General features: G+C 33.7%; 1 pseudogene; it reads left to right on the forward strand.

Moving 5' to 3' along the window:
• Nucleotides 1-11211: 11211 nt before the first annotated feature.
• Nucleotides 11212-11983, forward strand: LOC138308760 (uncharacterized; annotated as a pseudogene).
• The last annotated feature ends 115 nt before the right edge of the window (nt 11984-12098 follow it).

The raw sequence follows: 12098 nt of genomic DNA on the forward strand, positions 1-12098 counted from the left end.
CTTGTCATGTAGATGTCTATGTATATTATAGATTTTGTATCCATCTTGTCATGTAGATGTCTATGTATATTATAGATTTTGTATCCATCTTGTCATGTAGATGTCTATGTATATTATAGATTTTGTATCCATCTTGTCACGTAGATGTCTATGTATATTATAGATTTTGTATCCATCTTGTTATGTATATGTCTATGTATATTATAGATTTTGTATCCATCTTGTCATGTAGATGACTATGTATATTATAGATTTTGTATCCATCTTGTCATGTAGATGTCTATGTATATTATAGATTTTGTATCCATCTTGTCATGTAGATGTCTATGTATATTATAGATTTTGTATCCATCTTGTCATGTAGATGTCTATGTATATTATAGATTTTGTATCCATCTTGTCATGTAGATGTCTATGTATATTATAGATTTTGTATCCATCTTGTCATGTAGATGTCTATGTATATTATAGATTTTGTATCCATCTTGTTCATGTAGATGTCTATGTATATTATAGATTTTGTATCCATCTTGTCATGTAGATGTCTATGTATATTATAGATTTTGTATCCATCTTGTCATGTAGATGTCTATGTATATTATAGATTTTGTATCCATCTTGTCATGTAGATGTCTATGTATATTATAGATTTTGTATTCTTGTTATCTATGTATATTATAGATTTTGTATCCATCTTGTCATGTAGATGTCTATGTATATTATAGATTTTGTATCCATCTTGTCATGTAGATGTCTATGTATATTATATAGATTTTGTATCCATCTTGTCACGTAGATGTCTATGTATATTATAGATTTTGTATCCATCTTGTTATGTAGATGTCTATGTATATTATAGATTTTGTATCCATCTTGTCACGTAGATGTCTATGTATATTATAGATTTTGTATCCATCTTGTCACGTAGATGTCTATGTATATTATAGATTTTGTATCCATCTTGTCACGTTATGTAGATGTCTATGTATATTATATAGATTTTGTATCCATCTTGTCACGTAGATGTCTATGTATATTATAGATTTTGTATCCATCTTGTCATGTAGATGTCTATGTATATTATAGATTTTGTATCCATCTTGTTATGTAGATGTCTATGTATATTATAGATTTTGTATCCATCTTGTCATGTAGATGTCTATGTATATTATAGATTTTGTATCCATCTTGTCATGTAGATGTCTATGTATATTATAGATTTTGTATCCATCTTGTCATGTAGATGTCTATGTATACTATAGATTTTGTATCCATCTTGTTATGTAGATGTCTATGTATATTATAGATTTTGTATCCATCTTGTCACGTAGATGTCTATGTAATATTATAGATTTTGTATCCATCTTGTCATGTAGATGTCTATGTATATTATAGATTCTGTATCCATCTTGTCATCTGTCATGTAGATGTCTATATATATTATATATTTTGTATCCATCTTGTCACGTAATGTCTATGTTTGTATCCATCTTGTCATGTAGATGTTATGTCTATGTATATTATAGATTTGTATCCATCTTGTCATGTAGATGTCTATGTATATTATAGATTTTGTATCCATCTTGTATACGTAGATGTCTATGTATATTATAGATTTTGTATCCATCTTGTCACGTAGATGTCTATGTATATTATAGATTTTGTATCCATTCTTGTCACGTATATGTCTATGTATATTATAGATTTTGTATCCATCTTGTCACGTAGATGTCTATGTATATATAGATTTTGTATCCATCTTGTCATGTAATGTCTATGTATATTATAGATTTTGTATCCATCTTGTTATGTAGATGTCTATGTATATTATAGATTTTGTATCCATCTTGTCATGTAGATGTCTATGTATATTATAGATTTTGTATCCATCTTGTTATGTAGATGACTATGTATATTATAGATTTTGTATCCATCTTGTCATGTAGATGTCTATGTATATTATAGATTTTGTATCCATCTTGTCATGTAGATGTCTATGTATATTATAGATTTTGTATCCATCTTGTTATGTAGATGTCTATGTATATTATAGATTTTGTATCCATCTTGTCATGTAGATGTCTATGTATATTATAGATTTTGTATCCATCTTGTCATGTAGATGTCTATGTATATTATGATTTTGTATCCATCTTGTTATGTAGATGACTATGTATATTATAGATTTTGTATCCATCTTGTCATGTAGATGTCTATGTATATTATAGATTTTGTATCCATCCATCTTGTCATGTAGATGTCTATGTATATTATAGATTTTGTATCACTTTCAGTGAGTATATATGTTCCATCTTGTCACGTAGATGTCTATGTATATTATAGATTTTGTATCCATCTTGTCATGTAGATGTCGATGTATATTATAGATTTTGTATCCATCTTATCACGTAGATGTCTATGTATATCATTATGTCCTCATGTAAAATATTTTTATGTGTCTGAGAGTAACAAATAAAATCTTGAAATCCTGTATTCCCTGACCGTTAATTCCACAAGATGGATTTGGATGATATACGGAGCAATTTTGACTCTAGATTTAACGGCATGTCCAAAGTTTGTAAATCTGTGCAAAATAAGATCGGTAATTCACCCATTTGGCGCGACAGGACACATAATTTGGTCATACGCAACGTTCCTGAAGGTTTAAATGAAAATGTCATAACGAAGGTCGACGCTCTTTTCAGAGATGGTTTAAAACATCCCAATGAAATCAGCTGTACGTAAACAATGCAAAACTCGGAACAAATCAGGCGTGATTATCGCTGTATGTCGATCTGTTGATGATAAACGATCAATTCTAGAAGCAAAGTCTGCGTTACGGGAAAGCAGTAGGTTTCAAAATGTCTACATAAACAATGACGTCACTATCGACCAAAGAAAGTTAACAGAAAACCTACGTACAAAAGTAAACACATTAGGAAGGTACACATTACAGATGAGCGGTTCAAAGGTCATAAACGTTGCTCACCGTGGGAAATCCGATTCGTATGCACATAAAGTCCGATACGGAGGTCATGTAAACAACCAATCACAAGACAACACGCGCAGACGCAGGTGGAGCAGAAACGATTCACCCTTACCCATCCAATCAGAATTATGACGTTATGACCTTGGGCGGCAGTCACGTGTTCATGATGCCAACATGGCGGAACACAGTCCAGACATGTGTGGCTGCTTGGCAACATAGGTACAATTTTTAACATTCAGAATCAACAGAACGAGTTGAAACTTCAGTCAAGGACAGCATTTCTATGATTCAGCAAGTTGGTACTGTAAGCATTTCTATCTCCGTCTATTTGGTCAAAAAAGTGGTGTTGAGATCCCATCTTTTCCTGTAATTACTAGCTCACTATTGACTGTATATGCACGTGAGGTGAAGTTGTGAACTCATTTTGTGGCAGGGTAATTAATTATGTGATGTATTAAGTTACTAATTAGTTTATGTAATTAGTATTAGTGTATTTATGTATAGTTATAAATTAAGCTGCACCCCTGCACTACATGTATGTGTTGTCCCAGTACTGTCTTTATGTCACTGTCTTGTATACCTGTATATTACCTGGAAGGAGAGAGTGCATGGATGAATGAGCACAATCTTTGATTATAGGTATGGGTAGGTACCAGTCAGGTGACTTACCTGGCTGGTCAGCTGATTGTTTTTATTTATTTTATTGGTTTATATATATAATAGTGTGTGTTTTTATTGGTCAAACTTTCCCTCCAAAATTCTATCTTTGGAGAACTTTCCTTTGTCTGTGGGCAGTTCACAGAGAGAGTTTAATGAGAGCAGGTGTGTTTTGGTCTCTCAGATATTTAGTGGAATTCGGATATGTCTAGGAGGAAATTCTTCTACTTCTGTAAGTATTCTTTTTCTATATCTCACTAATATTGTATATCCTATGCAATGTTCATAAAGTAAATTATTTATATTTATTTGCTTTATTTTGGTAAAATTATCAGAATGTGTTGAACTATTTTTGAATAAGTTGAATTGACTTGAAAGTGTAAAAGCATAAGTATGTATTTGCATTTAAGAGTAATTGTCTATTTATATAGACAATTTGATATAAAGTAATATGTATATATTGATCTCTATTATAACCATCATAGAGATGGAAAATTAGTGTTTTATATGGAGATATTTTATTAGTTTAGACCTTTTTGTGATATTATATATTTTATTCATGTATAGGACCTTGGGTCGAAAGATAAACAATGTAACAAAGATCGAAGCCTAATTGAGTCGGCCCATAGCCATGTGTGTATTTATATAATGTGTATATCTTTGTATTTGTATTAGAATATGATATTAGTAAACGCATTGATAGTGTTATATGTTGTAGTGTCTAAGTGGGTAGATTATCTCCCCTTAGACTAGAGTAATTTATTGTATAATTGTAAAGGGGCGAATTGTCTCCCCCTGATATTATACGGTATAGAGGAGACAGATTGTCTCCCTTTATTTTAAATTATAGAGGGAACAGATTGTCTCCCCTTGTATTTACTATTGATAGCAGAAGCTATATCTATTGGTGTAAAGTCTAATTTATGATAGTTGTTGAGTTTATAAATAGATTAACTCTGATGTTATTTATATATATTGTGAATCTGATGTTGATATACTGTAGGCTACATAGGGATCTTGTATGTATGTATGATTAATATGAATGTTATTTTATTATGTATTATTGAAATGTGAACTTGTACTTAATGAGTCTTGTTTTATCTTGTTACAGACTCTACGTTTATACGCTCTACGCTTCTACACTTGTACGCTTATACACTTGTACGCATATACGCATGTACAATTGTACATATATAGAGAATAAAGAATCATGACCTAGAAGATGGAGTGTGTCATTTGTCAATAACCACATCTGTATCACCTGGGACCTAACCCAACCCAGCAACAATTTTGTATGGTATATACTGGCCCTACATCACTTATAACACGTGTAATATGTGAATAAAACACTTTATACTACAATACCAGCAAGAATATTTAATGGGAAAGAATAACAATAAAAAAACAATATTCAGCCATCCGTGACCGACACAGGCTTACGTAACCCCACATGTAATACAGGTACATATACGAGACACGCGTGTAGTCTTTGTGTGCGTCGACAGGACGAGGTCCCCAAGGTATGAGTGACATTATATCCAGAGCCAATAGAATACTGTATGGACTTGACATGCCATCCCACCCTGGATACTGTTAACAATATGGCTCTACCACAGAACTTTACTCCTCCTAGCCCTTCCTTAACACCACCGTCGCAACCACATTGCCCCAACATGGACAATACATTGCATGGTATTTATTTTTTAGAAAAGATGGCGATGACGTCACACAAAGGTACATCCGGGCGCTCAAAGGTACAACTCCGTATATCTGTACACATTAACATGGTGGGAACACAGCCGCTTGCGATGGTTGTTTACATCGGATTGTAATAAATAGTACGGCAATCCGAGAACTATTACGTTATTTTAATTTCAAAAAGTGTAAATAAAAAATATTTAACAATAACATATACATTTAAACATACGATATTCATATATTTTACTCTGTTTATACTCCATTTTCGACCGCTGCGAGAGAACACAGTCGCCATTACGTATAAACATTGACAGATATATTGCGAATATCAACTTGATATTACAAATTTAATTCAAAGTTCCCCAAAATATCATACTGACATTTTCATAAGCAATTACTGCAATTACTTAACATTTTCATAAGCAACTGCAATTACTTAAATTTCAGACTTCACATATAGCAGCCCATGAAATAAAAGCGACTGAAAATTTAAAAAATAAACTCTGAACCATGAAAACTGAAAGATTGCACCATTTTATTTTTCGTTATATTGACAGCCATGCATACGCGTACGTGATGTAGATATGTATGTACGTGTAACACAGTGGTTTATAGCATTCATTTAGAACAAGATATACACGGTAAAGAACGAAATATATATCTTTTACAAGTACTTATTGAGATATGTGTTATTAATTACGTATCAATATTATTAATTTCTCCAACTATGGGCTGTGGCCTGAAGTGATCTACCAGCGAAGCCATGCCCGAGCAGCCGTGGTCTGGCCAGTTGGTTCACATTTCGTCATATCAAATAGTGTTGTGAACAGCTTTTTTATGTATAACAGAAACATGACACAATAAAATAAACTATCTAGTCATCTCTTTTTCACAACATGGATTACTACGTGTGAACAAAAAACGGGTACGAGTGGCGGCCCGCCACCGCTTCGCAAGCTGGCTTCATGATCACCACTAAATCTACACAAATGTATTCAGCAATAAACAATTGTAGATATAAAAATATAAATGTCTATAACCTCTGAAACGATAAGAAACCATTTTAAAATAAGAATTTAAAAGTATGAAAGTGTATACTTTTGTTAAAGTATCGATTGTGTAGCAGAGATGTGAGTATCTGTTATTGTTTTTTATTAGTCGCCATACTGTGTTTATACCTTTGAGGACCCGGATGTAAACTTTCTGTGACGTCAAGCCATCTTTTCTGAAATCTCCTATAATAAACTCCCAAAACTCGACACTCTAGATACAATCATGAGTAGGATGAATGCCATAGAGGGCAAGTTTGTGTGCATGGAATCTACAGTAGCATAAAAGAAATAAAGCAAGAACTGAGAGTTCATAGCGATAAGATTGAGGGGTTCGATTTTGACCACACCATTCTTGAGGAACGGATCAGTAAAGTGGAAAACGAGAGAGATATGGCGCGAGAAGAGTGTGAATATCAAAGAGAGAAAATAATAGAACTGCAAACTAGATCTATGAAGGACAATTTGTTGTTCAGTGGCATCCCTGAAACCGGTCAAAGTGAAGATTCAGAGGCAGTTCTTCAGGCTTTCCTCAGGTCATAGTTAGGTATTGAGAACGATATCCAATTCCAAGTTGTCCATCGGCTTAGAAAACGGTTGGATGGTAAGCCACGTTCCATGGTGGCGAAATTTACGAACAGGAAGGAACGCGATATTGTCCTCAATGCTGCACCCGAGAACCACATTTTTTCATAAATGAACGGCGACGACTCTTATACCCTGTGTTTAAGGAGGCTCATAGACGCAGTCAGGCCGTTATGATGAAAGCTGATAAGCTCTATATCGATGGAGTTCTGTACGATCCTCCTCCTCATCATCATCCTACGGGTATATGAGTGGTTCAGGGAGCTCCCGCTTCACATTACAGGACCGAAGATGGTCCAATCAGCCTCAAGGGCGACGCATCGATGATGGGGCTCAACAGGGCCATCCTCAGTCAGCGACATCTGGCGGATGGGATTCGCGCCCTCGTCACAGCAACCGACCGTAGGAAAACGCTACGAGAGGTCGAAACCGAGACCGAGACTTTAATACAACGAACAACTTAAACTTTACGTTATTAAATATATGTGGTATAAAACCTTTTATGTTAACCATGCTTGTATGGAGCAATTCCTCTAAGAATATATTCTATGGGGCGCGTTATATTGAATATATTCTTAGAGGAATTGCTCCATACAAGCATGGTTAACATAAAAACGAAATCCAATCCCTATATTTACACTCACACGACTTTTTATTTATATTTTATGCAATAAAATCGTCATTTGAAAGTGACGTAATTATTCAATAAAAGTCGGTCAAAAGTGGGAGGAGCTTACTCATTTGAACAGCGAATGGTGACGCTTCACGTAAGGTAGAATTATTCATCCGCGACGACAAAAAAGTTCAATATTTTAGTGTAAAATAAACATGACAAACAAAGTAAATTTCAGCGATAATTTTATTTAATCAGATCAGAACTTTAAATATATATTCAATTTTGCTAAAAGTTAATATATAGCGTAATAACATAAAGAATTTGTACACGGCCACATGTGTGAACTCGGTGACCGTTATTGTGCAGCGAGGCGAAGCTGACGCACGCTTACACACTTTAGTTTGCCGAAGTTGGCAAAACACCGATTTTCAAGTAGCTCAATGTGTTTGAGATGTCGTCTGACTTGTCGGTATTACATCCTTGGGAGCCATGTGATTATATAATCTACGCTTAGATCCATATCGCCATCGATAGATGAAACAAATTCACTTGTGTTCGATGGATACAAATGTATTTGTGGTGACGCGGAACTGTCAACACGTGGATTATTAGCGGTGCATGTTTTATAATACACATGATTAAATACTCAAAGAACAAAGACAAGAGGATATGTTTATAACTGACCTCTATCAGAGGGTCTCACACCCGTCCACCCCAAAGGCTCGATCGTAGGACGAACATAGGCACAGAGGTAATGTTTACATTTGACACCCATCATTTTTAACAAAAATGAAAGCACATCGCCCCGGTCGGAATATTTTTCCGTTTCTTTATACAATTGTTAATTTAAAAAATGTTTGAATCATATATAAATATAAAACATGTATATATTGTTTACATTTTTCCAAAATTCTATGAAAAACAACAATATACACGTAATGTTGCGTCAAAATGTAAACAAAGCCATGTGTTTCTTTTTAAAAAAAGTAGTCCTTTTACGTTGCACAGAACATTTCCTTACGCAAGTTCAAAGTTCAATGTTACCATGCAGTTATGGTAAACAAAATCGGCTAGTATTAGCGTATAGTGACCAAGCCTAGCAAGTGTAAATATATATATATGGTATAACAATGAAGATACAATTTACCAGAATTTTCTGACTACTTAAGATCACATGATATTCTTGTATTTGTTGAAAGTAAAACAGATGACTTGGGTGTATTACAGATACCATCTGAGTATGCGTATGTTGATAAGAATCGCTGAAAAGCGAAAAAAAAGTCTGGCGGTATAGTTGTTGTGTATAAAAAGGAATTTAAACCTTTTCTACATTTTTATAAAACTGATTCTGAGTATGTACAGTGGGTTAAACTGTCCAAATATGTTCTTTGTCTTGAACATGATATTATAATAGGATGTACGTATACCCCCCCCCAAAAAAAAAAAAAAAAAAAAAAAAAACTCTAAATATTCGTCTATTAATGCATTCGAAGAAATAGAGGGTGAAATGAAAGAACTCCAAAAGTCGACATGTAAGGTAGCCTTACTTGGTGATTTTAATGCTAAAACCAAAGTTCTACAAGATTTCATAGAACCAGACGATTCACTAATGAATATGGTAGATATTGAAGAAAAATAAGATGTTCTTAGTTATATGTATGACTTCGAGAAACTTTCCCAACAGGGTGTACCCGTATTGAGATCAAGTCAATGCAAGTGTAATGTTAACAATTTTGGCTATAAGGTACTGCAATTGTGTAAACAAAATAATATGTACATTGCAAATGGAAGAGTCGTAAGGGATAAATCTGTCGGAAAAACTACTGTAACGACACAAGTGTTGTAGACTATTTAATAGTATCATCTAATTTCATTGAATTAATCACTGATTTTGATGTAATGGATTTTGACCCATTATTCTCTGAGGTATAAAGTAGAATTGTATTTCGTTTAAGTAGTAAAAATAATACTGAAACTTCACCAAAAGATGATGATCTAAACTTATCTAAAGATAATGCTTACATTAAATGGAGAGCAGATAAACAACAATCCTTTTATAATTATGTACACGAAGACTGCTGTGAACAATTAAATATTATAAATGAACAGTAATAATCCTTAACTGAGAAGGAGAATAGCAATATCACATCTAAGGATATCGATAATGTTGTAAATGATATCAATGATCTATTTAAGACATCTGCTAAAAAGGTATTTGGTACAAAAAATAGTGCAAAGTATATTAGCCAAACCAATAATAAAGCTTGGTTTGGGAATGATTGTCGTAAAAGGAGAAGGAATTAATGCAGCTAAAAATAAATTAAACATAAAGAAAATAAATCAACGTTAAAACATGCAAGCAAAATCTACAGACAAACTTTAAATAAACATTTCATGATGCATAAACAGAATGAAGTAAGACATACTGCGACATGTAACCCCAAAGCATTTTGGAGGTAATTCAAATGATTTTGGAGGTAATTCAAATGAACAAAACGTTGATATTAAAATTGAGGAGCTACATGTGTATTTGATTATTTTAAAAATATTAACAAGGACGATAATACAGACGAACATTTTGACTTCGATGATGGTTTGTTTGATGATATATTGAATGATGTAATTACTGTAGATGAAATAAAGCATGCAGTTAAAAATCTTAGCAATGATAAGGCAGGTGGTATAGACTGTATTATAAATGAATACATAAAAAACACCATTGGACCTATTTTTAAATGTCTATCAAAAATTGTTCAATATTATTTTAAATACGCCATGTATCCCAGAATCGTGGAAAAAACAGATATCCGAAGAACTTAGATGGCTTCAGAAAGCAATATTCTACTGTTGATAATATTTTTGTTTTACATACCCTTATATCTATATATATATATATATATATCACTCAAGAAAAATTATATTGTTCTTTCGTAGATTTCAAAAAAGCTTTCGACTCTGTTGGAGAATAGGATTATGGAAAAAGGTTAAAAAAAGTAACATAACCGGGAAAATTTTAAAAGTCATAATTAACCTATATGCCAACACGAAAGCGTGTGTCAAGAAAGGAAATGAACTGTCAGGATTATTTGATTGTAATATTGGCCTAAAACAAGGGGGAAATTTGTCACCTTTTTATTTGCGATTTATCTAAATGATTTAGAAGACTTTTTCATGAAAATGACGCCAGTTACCTCCAAACTATGAAGAGCTTGAATGATGATGTTTGATTTTTTATTAAGATGTTTCTTTATATTACCACGTGACACGCACCCGTAGTGGTCAGAGAAAATTACGCTCCGATATTTTCTTATATTTTTCTTATATTTTGCCTATATATTGGAAGCAATACTTTTCAACATTTGGCATGAGGACATAAGAAGATCAGTTTGTTTGTTATATGTCGCCCTGGTTGTGTCAACTGCGGAAAAAATATGAGTTTGGAGCATTTTTTGGTATGACAATGGACTAACACTACAGGTAGCGACCACCACTCACGGCGGCATTCCATTCGTTATACATAATAGAGCGGTGTGCCTATACAGGTAAATATTGGACTTGGACTATATTATTTATACACTATTTCTACTAATATGGATTCTCGCAGAGGATAACCTGCAATATCCAACCGTACTGACGTTAATGTGGTAGAAAAATTGGGACAATTAGCTGAAAAACTAGAAAGTTCAGTTACGAAAGAGTATATGGACACTATCGTATCGAAACTAAAAGATGATATCCAGACAGAAAATCAGAGACAGAATGAGGAACTGGTCAATTCCCTGAAACTGAGGATCAATAATCTAGAGTATGAAAACGAAGAACTGAAGGAAAAGGTCAGCCTACTTGAAAAGAGAGAATGTGACTCGGAGGAGTCCATCTGTGAATTTGAATTTAAACTTAATGACCTTGAGCAACAGGACCGACAGAATTCTATAAGAATTTTTGGACTCCCGGACCCTGCAGTTAAGGAATCGACTGAAGAATGTGTTAAACGTGTAGTGGAATTTTCTAACACTAAGCTTAAAGTGCCACTCAGACCCGAGGACATTGATATAGCACATAAACCTTGGAAAGTTCAACACTTCCAAGAGTAGACCGGTTATTGTGAAATTCACTCATCGGATGAAGAAGCACGAGATCGTTAAGGCCAGACGGATCTTAAGGAACACAGGGATGACGGTTTCCGAGGACTTAACCAGAACTAACCAACAAAGACTGAGTGAGGCTTTCAAACTTGAAAGCGTACATAATTCCTACAGCGTCGATGGCAAGCTTTTCGTTGTGCTGAAGAACGGTAAAAAGAGGAGACTGTTTTACGATACCAATGGCAAACTTACCGACTCATATCTTACAAATGACGCCAATTTCAATTACACTGTTCGTGCGTGACTTTGGGCATAAAATGCCTTTTCGACCAGTACACGTATAAGAGACGAGTCGAACTTACTTTTTTTCCTACAGTTTATATTTACATTGAAATGATATATTTCGCGAGTGAAAGTGT

The sequence above is a fragment of the Argopecten irradians genome, chromosome 15 (genome assembly GCF_041381155.1).
Source record: "Argopecten irradians isolate NY chromosome 15, Ai_NY, whole genome shotgun sequence".
Lineage (NCBI taxonomy): Eukaryota > Metazoa > Mollusca > Bivalvia > Pectinida > Pectinidae > Argopecten > Argopecten irradians.